Source organism: Callospermophilus lateralis, chromosome 1 (assembly GCF_048772815.1).
Source record: "Callospermophilus lateralis isolate mCalLat2 chromosome 1, mCalLat2.hap1, whole genome shotgun sequence".
Lineage (NCBI taxonomy): Eukaryota > Metazoa > Chordata > Mammalia > Rodentia > Sciuridae > Callospermophilus > Callospermophilus lateralis.
The window spans coordinates 128,533,642-128,549,577 of NC_135305.1; the positions used below are offsets into that span (position 1 = coordinate 128,533,642).

The 15,936-nt window shown below is 54.1% G+C and overlaps 1 protein-coding gene across 1 annotated transcript in view; it reads left to right on the forward strand.

Annotated features, from left to right (window-relative positions):
- The window catches only part of Tmem132d (transmembrane protein 132D), a 492,660-nt gene that overhangs the window by 424,121 nt on the left and 52,603 nt on the right, over nt 1-15,936 (forward strand). The window lies entirely within an intron of this gene.

Sequence of the window (15,936 nt, forward strand, 5' to 3'; positions counted from 1 at the left end):
GCGGGGGACTCAGGCTGGCTCTGCCGGGAACCTCGTAGCAGGCTTCCAGGCAGCAGAGGAAAATGGATTTGTGGAGCTACCACTGCCCAGTCCAGGGCCCAGCTGGCTGACCAAAGCAGTAGCACCTCCTTGGGGCGAGCACCCCAAAGCACAGGAAGCCAGGCCCCCACCAGCAGCCCCACAGTAGGCAGCCCCGCTCCTCTGAATGGGAGGAACCTCACCTCTCTGCATGGCAGGGGGCGGCCAGGGAGGGAGCCCTTGTCCCCGCTAGAAAGCAGTCGGCAAACGCAAGCTGAGTCCACACCAGGTGCTGGGCCCTGGCTAGATGCTAGGACCACGAAACCAGAGGCACAATCCTGTCATTACAAGCTCGGCAAGAAGTCAAGGGTGTAGGAAAAAGCAAGACCATGGGAGGCCCTCCATGATCCACCACTCCCACCCACGTGTTCCGGAATCTTCTTCTCGTCAAGAGGTGGTAGCTCCTTCCAGATGCTCTGGCCAATATCCTGGTTCATCCTCGATTTCTCTTTCTCTCATGTCCAATCCCTCAGCAAGTCCTGTTGCTCATGCTTTAAAATACATCTAGGATCCAACCCTCCTTCCCCAGTCCAGGACACCACATCTCCCCTAGATCAAGGTGATGGCCTCCTTGCTGGCCTCCCAGGCCTTCCTTGCCCACCTGCCTCCTCTCCACAGCCACTGTGAACGCAGCAGCCAGGGTGCAAAGTGCAAATCCGTCACGACACTCCTCAGCTCAGATCTCCTCCCCGCTTCCCTCCCACCTCTGCGGAGAAGCCCAGTGCCCACAGCCCAGGCTAAGCCCATGGGGGCTGCACGCTGCCTGCTGCTGGGCCTCACTCCCACCTCGCCCCTCCTGTCTGTCCTTCCTGCTGTGCTGCCATTTTCACATTGCTTCACAGGATGGGCACCCCTCCCCATCTCTGCCTGGCCTCTCCCCGAGGTGTGTGGGCGGCCTGCTCCCTCAGTCCCCCTCTCAGCTGGCCCCTCCTGAGTGCCATGTGCACACCTCAGGGATGCTGCGTGCTGTGCCTCCGCCTGCCTGCTCAGGTGCCTGCTGTTGGCCTGTTTCTTCCCGGGTGCACCTGTGCATTTTCGCATTTATCTATTCATTGTCTGACTCTCCTTCCTGGACCTTCCACCTGCCCCGTGAGGTCAGGGTGTGTGGTTCAGGCCACCCACTGCTCTAGAGGATGGATCTGTGGCTGTAGAGTGGGCAGGGCACCTGCTGGCCTGCGGGGTGCTCGTCAGCCTTCTGTGCGGGGGAGACCCAGGCAGCCCGGGGGGCTAAGGGAGGAAGGGGAACCGGGCGGCAGGAACCCCGCGGCCCCTGGCACTGTGATGCTCAGCAGCAGCGTTCTATTCAGACTGGACTTGACGTCCTAATGCAGGAGCTGCGTTATGTGTGGTCGGAGTCAAAGTTGCAGTGGACAGGGTAGCACATTTCTCCTCCCCCTGCCTGGCTCCTCCTCGCTCCTCTCCCCTATGCCGTCCGCCCATTGCTGGACCTCCAGGGTGGTCTCAGAACGGCTAGTTGGGCCCTTGACTCTGGGAGGCCAAGGGGCAGCCGTGGTTCTGAGGGCAGCCATCGTGCCCAGCACCTGCCGGTACTCACTCCCCAATAGGAAGGCCCAGGCCACTTGACACCACAGCCACCTGTGATGTCCTTACTGTCATCACCCTTACTTTCGGGGTGAGGAAGCTGGGTGTTGGCACGTCCTCAGTCTCATCCCCAAGCCAGTCTGCCTCCCCCTCTGCCTCCATCACTTCCCCCTGGAACATGGTTGGCAAACTTGCTGCCGTGGAACCCCAGGGCACCCGTGTGGCTCTTGTGCAGTGAGGACAGCATTGACAACCAGGTGGAATTCAGGGCTCAGTGTCCATGCGTTTCCCCTGGTCGGCAGCCTGGCTGATTCATGGGCAGGTTGTCAGAGCCACAGTCGAGACTGTGCAGAGCTGAGAAGTAGAAGGGAGGTAAGATGGCCTCGCAGGGAAAGGGCCACCTGTTCTTAATGCAGGGGGTTATCCAGAGCCCCCACTGGGGGACTCTGAGGGGCCGATTCCCCCCGGGGGACGTCTGCTGGGGGACCCCGCTGTCCCACTCAGGAGAGTAAGAGCAGGTGAGCCTGTAGATGGTGTCCTGCACGGACAGGGGCAGGTCAAGACAAGGACAGGAAGGAAGGACGCAGCCCACACTCCCTCCCCATGGTGGCCATCTTCTCCCTAGACAGAGAAACACAGGACAGCAGTTAGGATCCTTGGGCAGCTCCAGTGGGGACAAGAGGCTCTGCAGCAGGGGCTCCTGGGAGCGGCAGGGGGCAGGTAGCCAGTGGGGCAGAGAGCCACTGTGCACCTCCACTTCCAGGGCCCCAGGCTGCAGGGCACATAGTCAGGCTGTAATGCCCAGTGGCTGCAGGGTCGAGAGCTTCTGTTCCAGGGAACTTCACAGCAATCTCACTGCTGCAGGATCGGGCCTTTCCTAGGACTCCAGATACTAGGTGAGGCCTGACTTCCCCACATCAGAGCAGCCAGTCCTCAGTCGGCCTGTGTGGACATGACAGACCTGGAGGGACTCAGGAGCCGGTGGGTCTTAATCCTTTCTGTTGCTAGAATGAACCAGAGGCCGGGGACATGTAGTTCCTTGAGAAATAAACAATTTTTGGAAAAATGAATGATGAACTAAATCCAGGTTTATGTCAAGAATTGATGAACATCTACTGATTTAAAAGTGTCAGACCCTCCGTTTCCCCTCCGTGGTGCTCCTGGTTCAACTGACTTGATCAAAACACACACTTTGGGTTGAACGGGATACTTGGGTGGAATCAGTTCGGAGGCATGTTATTTGCTGCATGCTTGGATGCAGGGAGCCAGCTACGCACAGTGGGTCAAGGGCGTCCTTGTGGGTGGTGGCCAGCGCCTTCCAGGTTCCTGACGGCCACGAGGGTGATCCTTACTGATTCTCCTTCATTGCTGTGATGGAAAGTATTTATTTGATGTCTAGCTCTGTGACTAAAAAGCAATTGCTGTGTGGAGAGGGAAAACATTGACAGCAGGTGCATTAAGGCATGTGATAGATGCCATAGTCATTCCAAAACCTCTAAATATGCAGGAAATTAAACCCGGTATCACCAGCAGAAAGCATGTAATTGGCACAAAGCTGTGGTATTTCCCTTTGGCGTCCAGCCTCGGAAAGTCGTGCTGTGAGTGATTTAGAAGTCAACTCTCCACTGCTGAGCCCCTGTCTCCACGTCACACTGAACTTGGATCTGTGTGTGTCTGCTGCGACCGCAACCCCCACTTATATCAGGAAACCTCACTCATTGAGACAGTGGTGCCTAATTAGTGCCCAGCCAGAGGCACGTTCCTAAACCCTGATACGGCAGAGTTTAGATCCATCAGGAGAATCAGAGGCAAACGGGTGTGCGTGAAGCCCTGCACAAGTGTCACTCACTCCAGAGGGTGCCTTCATTTCCAGAGGGTGCCTCCATTTTCAGAGGGTGCCTCCGTTTCCAGAGGGTTCCTCCATTTCCAGAGGGTCCCTTCGTTTCCAGAGGGTGCCTCCGTTTCCAGAGGGTTCCTCCATTCTTAGCCTTTCCGCATCTGTGGTTTCTGTTGTGAGAGTTCGCCTCGGAGGAGTCTCCATTTCAAATTTAGGGTGACTTATAGACTCTTCTTCCATCTTCCCCCAGGGGACAGTCTTTGATCCAGAGAGAGAAAGTGCTAGAAGATGTAATGAGTGTTTGTGACTGAGACGAAGACCGTGTTTCAGGTCCTTTCCAGTGGAGCTAGGGAGGACAGATTGTCTGCAGGAGAGCCGTGGAGTCCACAGGGGTGTGGGCGGGGATGAATTCCCAATTCCCAACTGCACATTCCTCCCCAGAGCCTCAAGATCCTGAGCAATGTTTCTCTTGACAAATTGTCCGGGAGGGCAGGCCCAGGGGCATGGAGGCCTCAGCTGGGGTCAGCCAGTAGGGACCAGTGGCCACCCCGGGCAGAATGGAGCTTTGGTGAAGAGCAGAGGCACAGCCCAGCCCTGGGGAAGGTGCTAGGAGATGCCCTTTCTACAAGTAAGACTGGAGACCCAGTGCAGAAGGTGAAGGGCCCACCCTCACATTCCCAGCCAGGGTCCTAAAGCCTAGAGTAGGAACATGAGCCATTCAACACATGTCACTGGATTTCTCGTGCGCTACAGAATCAGCCATGAGCAGAAACACCCCTGTTCTCAAGTTTCCAACTAGGGAAGCAGAGCTTCCTGAACACACTTGGCTCCTGGTGTCCTGTGATATAGCTCAGATCTGAAGCTCCCTTTGTGGAGGAGGAGCAGAGAAGACATGCATAGATATACATACACACGCACACGCACATGTGCATCTTGTGCAGCACACATTTAGTAATGTGTGTGTGTGTATATGTGTGTGTGTGTGTGTGTGTGTATGTGTATATATATATCCTATTTCTTACCTATCCTTTCCCATAGGTAAATCCTATAATTTCATATATGTGATTTCACAGTCTCCCCCATAGAGAGGAAAGGAGACATTCTCACGCGTATCATTCCCAACCCGTGTTCTGTATGTGTAGTTGTACAGATGCCACTTTACACATGTGCATCCTACGTCGTATGTGATGGTCGCATACCATGGGTCAGTACACACCCCACTCTCTGCTGGCTCCTCGGGGAGGCGTATGTGTGCACGCACGTCTGTGTGTTTCCCTTACTTGTGGCGCGTTCGCTGATGTTGAAAGCAGGTCTAATTGGCATTAGTAAGTGGGTCTGTGAATGTCAGAGAGAACAGCTCAGGAGGTAGAAAATCAGTGAGAGTCCCTGAGGCGGGGAATCCTGGTGTATTTGAGGAGCCACACCCCCAGCGTAGCTGGAGAGCTGTGGATGGCGGCAGGTCGGGCTGCCACAGGCTGAGAGTGAGTGAGCGGGATGGGGAGAGCTCTCGGGTCACACCCAGGGCCATTCTGAGGGCTGGCGTAGTCTGACAGAGGCAGGGTTGGTGCTTGGGCTGCTCTGCTGCATGGCCTGCTGGTCACACACACGCTGGTCCTGAACCCCCTCCAAATGTGAACCAGCTTTCTCTTGCCGCTGTGAGACCGTCTGCAGATGGTGGCATCTTGGCTCTAAAGGCGGGCACCCAGCACCAGCTGGCTGGCAGAGGAGCTGTGGGTGTTCTCAGATGATCCAGGGGAGGCTGTTGCTTGTCTCTTCCAGCTACAGAGGTGCCCATCTTCCCTGGCCCATGTCCCCTGCATTGCCAGAGCCATGTGCCTCTGGCCATCTCACCCCATCATTGTCCCTCACATTCTTTTCTGTCCCCTCTTCCACATGTCAGGGCTGTTTGATGACGCTGACCTTCCTGAACATTCCAGGGTAACTTCTGACCTTGTGTCCATCGGGTGGCAGCTGCCCTTGCTCCATCCGTGACCCTAAGCTGGCTTTGCAGTGTAACCCAACCAGGAGTCTAGCGAGTCACACCTCAACAGACCAGACCTGCTGACATTCCCCAGAGGGTCACCTGCAGGGCTTGGCACACCTTCTCCAATTTCAAAGTTGCCAGCTCATGGGTGTCTCCTTCCTCATACTGTGATGGTCTCCAGCAGGCACACAGCCCCCAGTGTCGCCTGCTCTCTGCCCCGATTCTGGAGCAGCCCTACTTCACCTTGCAGTTCCTGGAAACTGAATGCTTTCCACTAGAAACCATTGTTTGTCCCCTCTCACGGCATCTGTAAACAGCATCAGGTTCTTTGTTAGTCTGGGTCCCAAACTTGCAGATTAGAGATGGACTGTTCCCTGGAAGGGTGCTGGTGTGGACACTTCCAAGTGCTGGGAGTGGCCTGCTGGCTCCTTCCAACGGCTCAGTGGATAACACAGCTGCAGGACATTCCCAGAAACCAGATCTGCCCCAGCCTCCCTCAGACTCTTCCTTCCCCACAGAATCAGCCTCCCTATCCCGCAAGCCCTCCTCCCTACCCACCAGCAGAGGGGACCGTGTCGGCTCTGCCATCACTGAATGACACCCAGGCCTTCTGGAAGGTGGGTGGAGTCTTGGGATTTCAAATGGTGTGCAGGAGCCAGCCCTCGTCACCATCACAGTGCCTACGGCGTCCCCATGAACACCCACAGCAGTACCACTCCTGCTGAGCTCTCTGTCGCTCTCCTCTACCAGCCTCCCATCATCTGCTGATATGTCAATCAATCCACCATCTACCAATCAGCTACTGTCTATCTACTACCTCCTCTCATCTACCTTCCTATCCACCTATCAATCTTCTATCATCTATCCCTCTATCGACTCTCTGTTCATCAGCCAGCTACCTGTGGTCTATCTACCTGTTATCTATTACCTAGCAGCTCTTGGTCATCAGTCACCTACCATCTGTCAACCTTCCACCTATCATCTACCCGTCTCTCACCTCCTGTCTCCTTTGCTAGTGCCCTGCGTAATAGACGGCCCAGGCCCAGAAGCTCAGCACTGGAAGCCACACAGATTATGTCCCAGGAGGGCCGCGGGGCTCACAGATGATGGCCATGTGCCCAGATGGGGAGATGTGAGAGGAGGGGACCTCACACAGAGGAATGGGAGTGTGAGAGGACAGGGGCACTGAGAACCTGGCATGTCTGCAGCAGCACAGCTCAATTTGATTGACACTTTACTGGGGTGGAGAGGGTTGTCCTGGGCCTCTTAGAGTGGTCACCAGCATCCCTGTCCTCCCAACTAGGTGCCTGTGGCAACCACCCCAGCTCTGGTTGTGCCAGTTAGCAGGCATCTCCAGACACTTGTCCTCTGTAGACCAGAGTCGGCCCCAGGGGGGAGCCACTGGGCAGGAGACATGACCAGCCGGAGCTTGTGACACTAGTGCTCTGTGCTGACTGTGCGTAGCTTTACCTGTGCCTCGGTCATGCTGCAGAACAAAGATCTCCAGGCCTCACGGCTCGGAGCAGCAGGCGCCGACTTCACCAGGAGGTCTGTGGTCATCTGGGTGTGCCTTCTGGCCACTGCTCACCCAGCTGGGTGCCTTCACACATCCACAGTGAGCTGGAGAGTAGGCCCAGTGCTGGCTGGTCTAGAATGGCCTCCTTCATTCTGCTGGATGGCAGGCTGGGCTGAGAGGTGACTGGCCCCCTGAGTGGCATTCTTCAACAGGCCAGCCCAGACTTGTTCATACGGCAGTGGTGGAGTCCTAAGAGAAGGATCCAGAGGGCCCCAAACCCACCAAGGCCTGCTCTCAGCACCAGTCTAGTCGGGCTGGTTGGCCAAAGGCCGTCCCACCAGCTCCAGGGGCAGGAAGCAGACCACCTTGTGGTGAGAGAAGACACTCAGTCACATTGTGAAGAGCCTGGGGAGGGTGGCTGGCAGGGCAGCTGCCCTGGCCATCAGTGACCCTGCACACCCGGCCACACGTCTGTGGCTCATCCCACAGGCTCTGGGCTGGGCTTACATCCTGGTGAGCACCAGGGTCCATGTGTGCAGTTGGAGACCTGGCTGGCCTCAGCAGAGAACAGGCTGTGGAGGGGGCCAGGCATCAAGGAGGCGTCTCAGATATTGGCAGGCAAGAGATGATGAGTCCTAAACTACACAGGAAGCCAGGCTTGGACAGGCGAGGCCACTGTGAGCCACCGTGGAGAAATTCAGCGGATGCCAGTCACCAGCTCAACGCAGTGGCCAAGGCTGGGCCTGGAGAGGACACAGCAGGACCTGGGGTGACACCCACTCCCTGGAGAGCGGAAAGTGGTCCATCCTCCAGAACACAGATACAGCAGGTGTGTAAGTGATGAGGACCAGCGACATTCAATCCAGACACGCTGAAGCCGAGGGCTCTGTTGCAGAGAGTAATGCAGTCGGTGGGGTCAGCCTCGCTGTGACCTAGAGGTAGGAGACACTCTAGTGCACTGCTCACCCCGGGCCACTTTTAAGAATCAGAGAAGAGGTTATTAGCCATCATTGTGCAAACCCGCCCTAGCCTGAGCAAACCAGGACGTGCGCCTCCCACGAACAGCCAGGGAGGACCTGCCTCACGGGCAGCAGAGGTCTGGCGGGCGGTGGGGGAGCTGGCACACACAGGACCTCAGCAGCAAGCCTCGGTGTGTCCTCTGTGGTCATGGGCCCTGCAGCAGCGTCCTGCTGAATCGGAGCCTGCACATGATGCTGTTTTCGAAGGAGCATTGACCCCCAAGGTACACCTTAGAGGGGACATGGCCAGGGCTCTGGATGCCCAGGCTGCACACACAGCCACAAGGTTCTGAGGAAAGGCTGCATCCTGGACTCTCAGAGGTGGTGGTTTCTAAGGCCCAGACCACACTGCAGTTAGATAATGAGAAGGCTCCACCGTTAGCAGCTCTGTGTTTGTTGGCATGTTCATTAGAACAACACGTATCTGGCAAACCCAGCTGTGATTTCGTGGGTATTTTTTCTTAGGACCAGACAACACTCTAAGAGCAGTTGGTGTAAAGAAAAACCTGGCTGTAAACAGAAATTCAGGTGCCACATGGACGGGGTGAGATGTATTGAGGTCTCAAAGGAGCCACCAGGAAGTACTGCTTTCCCATGTGACATTATAAAAGTAGGGGGTGTCACCACCAGCAGGGAGGCAGGGGCCTCTCCGGAGAAACGTGGGAGGCTGGGTTTCATGCCAGGTAGAGCCAATCCCAGCAAAGGGAGAGAGAGTTCAGGTGCCACAGGAAGGCCCTGCAGCTCTCAGGGGATGGAAGCGGCATCACTTCTGTGACCATGCGCTGGAAGCTGCATCCCTGGACATGGCTGCACTTCTGACCATGTGAATCAGCAGTGGCCTATGTCTGTGGTGCAAGTTGGCAGCTGTGCGGATTCTGCTGTTGCTTTGTCTTGTTTTTGGTGCTCAGGATCCACCCGGGATCTTGCACTTGCTAAGCACGTGCTCTGTCCTGAGCAACACCCCCACACTGTGCTAAAGAGACCTTTAAGTGATAATATCCAGTCATGGATGCTTCCCTGCTGCAGCAGCACCCCACCTGGGCTCCCTCGGGCCAGCCCTCCCAGCCTCGTTTGCTCTGGGCTCCTGCCTGGACCCTGAGTGTGTTTGCTGCTGATGTTTGCTGCTACAGTGAGAATTCCTACCCACCATCTGGTGTGGCCTGACAATAAGAATAGGTTTCTCTTGCTTGATGGTCCAGTACCTGCAGTCCTCACCTTCTTCCACAGGACGATGCAGGGATCTGGTTTCCCTGAGCTGGTGGTACTATATCCCCTGGGCTCTGCTGTGGCCAGCAAGGGGAGGTGGGACAGGGTGGAAGGCATATGGGGTTAGATGGCCAGTCCTGAGGGTGGGGTCCTTCTGCTGCATCCCAGTGGCTGGAACATGTGTGGTCTTGCTTATTGGGAGGGAGGGATTGAAGAGAAGAGAGCAGGGAGCCTGGAGTGGCAGGCGGTTGATTCTAACATGGCACTTATCATTCAGTGTGAACTATGATCTATGCTTTGATTTCCCCCTTTTATAATATATGAAAATACCTAGAATGTATTAAGAGTTTAGTTTTACTTTAATTTTATGAATTCTGAACATTCATAAAACATTAGTATTATAGAAAATTAAGTCTGGAAAATGAAATTGTCTATTTTTGACTGGGTTTGCCATGGCTATTGTGATTAGCGAGTAATCATAAGAGCTCTACTTCCTACTCGGTGGCTATTCTGGTCCTGGCCCGGTTCTACATGACAGATGAGGACACTGAGGTACAGAGAGGTTAGGCATGCGCCCAGGCAGTCTGGCTCAGGGCAAATCAGAGAGACTCTTGATGGAGCTGGAGATAAAGGAAGGAGCGGGGGGACAGTGGATGGTGGTGGTGAAAGCAGACTGCCTGCAGGATGCAGGGGTCCATGCCCTGGGGAGGTGCAGGGACAGAAGCCCAGGGCCCTTATCCTTGGAGGACATCTGGACCCCTTTCCACTGGGGCTCGCCTGAGCCAGGTGGTGGGAGAGTGAGGGGCAGAGAAGGAGGCGAGGCTGAGCCACAGCCCAGTGAACCTGAGGGACAGGGTTTAAGTGGGAGATGCACAGGGCAGCCTTAGGCTAGCCCACTTTAAAGTCGGCAGGCTTCTGCATGCCCATCTTCCTGGGTGGAGGGCCCCAGGGAGCAGCCCGAGGCTCCTGCAGAAAGCTCTGGCACATTTCAAACCCCTCAGCTCCACGGCAGCAGGTCAACCACTCAGTGCCCAGTCTGCAGCTCCAGCTCAACTTCCCAGCGGCTCTGAGGAATTATGGTCAAGGCAGCTCAATTTAGAAGAGGGTTGTCCGCGAAATAACCTCTCAAAAACAAGAACGCTTCCTTAGATCTGTGTGCACCAAACTCCAGAGCAAAGTGTCTTAGAGTCAGTGATAAAGAAACATGGACGATGGGTGGAGGGTAGACAGCTGATGAACTGGAATGAACAGGTAGATGATGGATGATAGACAGACACAGGTGATCAGGCGCATGATAGGTAAATAGATGATAGATGATAGATGTCAATATGGAGGTAAACTTGAAGCAACTTTAAATTGGTTGTTAAGGAAAACAACCAATTTTTAGTAGCCAGTTGAGAATACGGAAATGCTGGATTTTCTGCTTTTCACTGTGAAACCAACTGGGAAAACACTCACCTCCTGTGCGGACCACTGAATCAGGCAGCTATCCGGGTCCTCTTGTTTCACGGGTTCTGTTTCATTTCCGTTTGTGTTCAGAAATCCTTTTGAATTGAAACGTGATTCTTTGCGCTGCCCTCTCGACTCTGGTGAGGACAAGAAACAGAGCCTTAGAAATGCTCTGCACGTGTGCGTGGTCCTCGGCGCCCTGGGCAGCCCACTATCCTCCTCCGTGCTTCTGTGCCGTAGCACAAATGGGCCCTGGAGCTTCTCTCCTCAGAAGTAGAAGTGGGAATTCTACGCTCGAAGTTCAGCCTCAAGTTCAATTCAGAGAATATGCAGTAATTTAAAAAACAAATAGGTTCAGCCCAGGTTCAACCCGGCTCAGGTTAATTGGCTTTAGACTTGAAACTCAGTGCAATGATTTCCACTTCAGTGCAGTGTGGTTTGTCTGGCAAATTAGTCCCGTCTCTGCCTCGTGGGCCTCGCCTCCCGGTCAGCTCAGGGCTGCAGTTCCTAATCTCAGAGCCTGAAGCAGAAGCACACCCCCCCCGCACCTCCCCCAAGCTCTCGTCCTGTGTCCCTGCAGTTACCCTACCACGTCTCTGAAGATTGCATAGGAAAGACAAGGTGTGCCCAGCCCCCTTAGTGTCCAGGACATCAGGGAGCCGGAGGGACAGGAGCAGGGAGCTGGAGGAGAGGGCAGCCCAGGCACCAAACGGCAGGTTCTCCCACCTCAGAGGGGCCTGTTCACGAGGCCAGTGAACTCAGTCTCCCGCTGCCACAGCCATGGAGAGCTGCTGGCCCCAGCTGGACCCACCATACCTGCCCCCTGGCCTGGCCAGTACAGGAACCCTGCAGCATAGCCAGTAGCACCAGGCCACTGTGACAGTCTACACCAAAATCAAGGAGTCCTGCCCCAGGTGTCCTTCTTGCCCATAAGCTGCCCGCAGAGGACGCTGCAGGTGGAGGACATGAAGATGAGCCGGGGGACAGGGGAGGGACTTGGGACTCTGCTCCCTTTTCTGTCTGCAGTGCCTGTCCCCTGCATGTGAAAGTGGCCTCCTTGTTCACTGGGAACATTTGGCTCAACACCAGCTGGGGTGTGGGTGGATTTGTGGGGTATCTCCTGTCATCCAGAAGGCCAGCATGTCCCAGAGTTCTAGGAAAAGCCAGAGAGAGGGTCCCAGGGCACAGGTGCTTCATAACCTCTGCTTGGGTCACGTCTGCTAGTGGCCCATGGGCCAACCCAGACCCCTGACCAAACCTGAGGTCAGGGAGGGAGACACAGAATTTCCCTCTGGGTGGGAGGGTCAGGGATGCCCTCCTGTCATTGAAAGTGCGTGTGACACAGCCTGGGGGGATCTGTGGCCATGTCACAGCCAGCCACACCGTGCATACAGGAATTGTTTGTAGAAGGTACCAAGGGGACTTCCAACAGCGATGTTGACTGCACCCCTTCTTCACCCTCTTCAAGTCTTGTTTAAATGTCACCTGAAACCGTCCTCTGCCGTTCATCTTCCTTAAAGTCTGATGTGCTTTTCAACATCACTCTCAATCCCGTACCCCATCTATTCCAGACCATTTGCCATTTCCAACGTATGATGTAAACTACTTATTATACAGACTGTTTCCAGCTCTCGGTGTCTCAGTAGAATTCATGCCCTTTGAGAATGGCAGCCTGCGTTGGGCTTGCTGGCTGGCACAGCCCAGTGGGCTCTATCCCAGGAGGTGCTCAGGAGGCCCTTGGCGAACACAGGGGTATTTTCAATGAATGAATGCATCGGCTGGGGAATTTACAAGTAAGAATGAGATAGTCCTACCTGCAATCCCACTGAAAGGATTTAAGGGTTTTTTTCCCGTTTGCCCCATATATTCCTCATCTCCTGAAACCTTAACCTCCCCAATTCCAGACATGAGCAGGGGCAGGGGTCCCCAGCCCAGCCCCACGCTGACGAGGAGGCTCCAGTGCTTCTCAACCACACCACGGAAGGCCTTCCCTGGCTGTGTGGGTGTGTCCAGCGTGTGCCCATCCCGGGAGGCAGGGACCCGTCTCTAGAGCGGGGACCGGGAGAGCGTGTTCCTGGTGTTCCGGACCCTCCTCCTAAGGCCCAACTTTAGCACGGCCTGGGCTGGTTGGAGGGAAGGTGTCCTGAGATGTCAGGGGTCAGCATTCTGGGTCCCCAAAATCATTCTTCTACAAAACAGTCACCCCCTCTGTACAGAACAGGGTGGTAGAGTCACACCGGGTGTGACTTCGTCATGAGAACCCACGGCTATGTGATCTTGAAGGGGGAAATACGCACAGAGAGGCAGGGATCAAATAGGTGGAGGGTTTGCCCACCGCTCACGTGCTGGGGCACCACCTGGGCATAGGCCAGAAGGGAGCTAGAGTCATTCTCCCTGACCATGTCCCTTCCCAGATGCCCCTTGGTGCAGCACTGGCCATTTGGAGATTGCTAGGTTCGTACCAAGTGACCCGAGCATGAGCCCTGTCCAAGGATCTCATGTTCAACCAAAAGAACCAACCAGGCCCCAGGATGGGAGGCAGCAGGACCATGCTGGAATCAGGGATGGTCCAGCTTCAGTATGATGTCATCCCTTGGAGACTGTGAGCTGTAAGAGGTGCCTCACATCCTGACCCCTACATGAGATTTGCCTCCACTGCACCCAGAAGTGTGCTGGGCATGGGAACTACAAATCTTGAACCTAAGGACCGGTTATCGCTGACCAACAGGGACATGAAAATCACTCCGGGGAGAGCAGCTATCATCAGAAAGACAAGTGCCAGTGAGGACTGGGGAAGGGCTCCTGAACACCCCGGGGGAGATGTCATTGTGGACACAGCGTGGAGCTGCCACACAGGTAAAACTGGAATTGCCATGCCGGCCAGCAGGCCCACTGCCCAGTGTAAGTCCACAGGAAATGAGATCAGCACGTCTAGGAGACGCCTGCTGTCTTGGGTCATTGCAGCACTAACCACAGCAGCCAAGAGATGGGGACAGCCCAAATGCCCCTGAGCCAATGAATGGCTAAGGCAAGTGTGCCGCCGCCCATCTACTGGGGAGTGCCATTAAGCCACACCCAGAGGTCGGAGGCTGACTGTGAGCAGCAGAGGGTGACTTCGAGGATGTGAGGCCAGATGGAAAAGCAGGCACAGGAAGCCTACTGCATGGTCAGCCGTGCACGAAGGTCTAAGTGTCAGATTCACAGAAGCAGCAAGTAGAACAGCAGCTACAGGGTCCAACTGGGAGGAGGAAGTTCAAGAACGCACTGAACAATGTAGCAGCTGCCGTTAATAATGTGCTGCTTGTTTGAAAATCACTAAGAGCATTTCCAGTGTTCTCACCACACACTCAAAAATGCTAACTTTGTGGGGTGACACCCGTGATGGCCCTGTCCAGCCCTTCCATTAACTCTGCAGGTGTCAAAGCACCAGGCTGGGCACCAGGAGGACGGGCAAGTTTTGTCAGATGGAACCATTAATTCATGAATTTACAATCAGCATAAAAAGAAGAAAGAGCTAGATAAACTAGCAACAGGAAGCTCAGTGGACCCAGACATGGCCTTCGCAACAGAGAAGGATTTGGGAGGCCGGTTGGGAGCGGCAGGAGGATGGCACTGCCTGATGAGGACCTCACTCTCCCAGCACCCTGCCTGTGCCCACATGGCTTTCTCCCAGAGGAAGGAAGTGGGGTGCGCGCTGTGAAATGGCATTACCGGGTGAGCAGTGTGGTACGGCATCGGAACCCCGCTGTTGACATCAAGCTCCTCTTGCTCCAACAAGCAGGGACATCATCCATCCCTTCATGAGGCCCAGGTGTGACTCTGGGTAAGTGTTAATAAGGCCAGGCTAATGTTTAATAAAATGCATTTATAAGTATTTCCTTCTTGTTTTGAACCACGACTTATATAGTTACTCCAGACTTCAAGCAATATGGGGATGGTCTTGCCTTTCTTCAGGACACTTGAAAAAAAAAATTATAACTTTTCCTCCCATCCTCAGCAATGCAGACTGTAGAAAGAGCCGGGCATTGGCAAGGGTGGACAAGTCCATTAGGGAGCAGTTAAATCTCTCTCCTAAAGAGCCAATAAATGCATTCGTCATTGTGGACATTCATAAAAAATAATCATGGACATTTGTGTCTTGGTTCCTAAATGGGAAGTGACAGTCTATGAATTAGCGGCAGAAATGATATGATCGAGACAAAGCGATCTGAGAGGAAATTGAGACTTAGGGAAGGAGGTGATAGGATTGAACACCAGCATAAATATAAATCACAAAAGAAGATTGGCTTAATGCAGTATGCGCGTCCAAAGCTGAAGGTGCTAAAAAGACCATCCACTCATCAGATGAAGGATCCCTCAGGCTGGAAATCTTTGGTGAGAAAAATCCTGGCTCCGAACAAAAGGAGTTAGCTGATATGAGAAATAACCCATCAGCTGGGAACATCCGGGCTTATGAATTTTAGGTGCAATACAAGAAATACATCTGGGAGCAGAAAGTATCATGCCCTTCATCTCAACAGTCGTTTTTCTTAAAACAGTCCATTTCGAAGACTTGTTGGAGCCATCCCTGATTAATCTACCCACAAGTCGCTGCCGGCTCATTTGTTCACACCCCACGCTGCCATCCACACCCAAGTCTGGTGGTGAATCAGTCGCTGCTGCGAGGAACTCATCTTTTATTTATTCACAGTTTGCATGTGGCAAGGACTTTGGGAGCAGCGTCCCTCTTTGCCTCACCCCTGACCTGGAAGGAGCAGCTCTAAATGAGAAAGGCTTAGGAGAATTCATGATTATTCATGGAAAAGTCAGACCACCCTGGACCCAATTAAGAACTGGCTGTGGTCCAGCGTGGCGCCCCGAAGTCTGCACACGAGCACCCCGTGGCAAGCAGGAAGATCGTAGGTGGTAAATGGATCTTCCTAAGATACAATATTTGCGTATTTATTCAATGTGTCAAAAAATATATAAGTAACACATCAAAATTAGGCTTGCAAATATTTTCCTTAGAAGAAGATTACAGGGATAATAGCAGCAGTGGCCGGGTGTTGAGACCCAGCAGGCAGAACAAGAACCTGGTATATGCCGGTGACTAACCTGGAAAGTCCTGCAGCTGAAAACGCTCTGCTTCGTTCGACAAGTGTTTCTGGAAACCCCTCTATATAGACCCCACTTCTAAAACTAAAGAAGTACAGAAGTGAGCAAAAAAGAGGAAGGAGCTCTTCTCTTTGTGTTCTAAGAGGTGGACGTGTCATTCGGGATAATATTTGAGGACGTCAGCGGATCAGACTAAACGTGTTAATAGAAA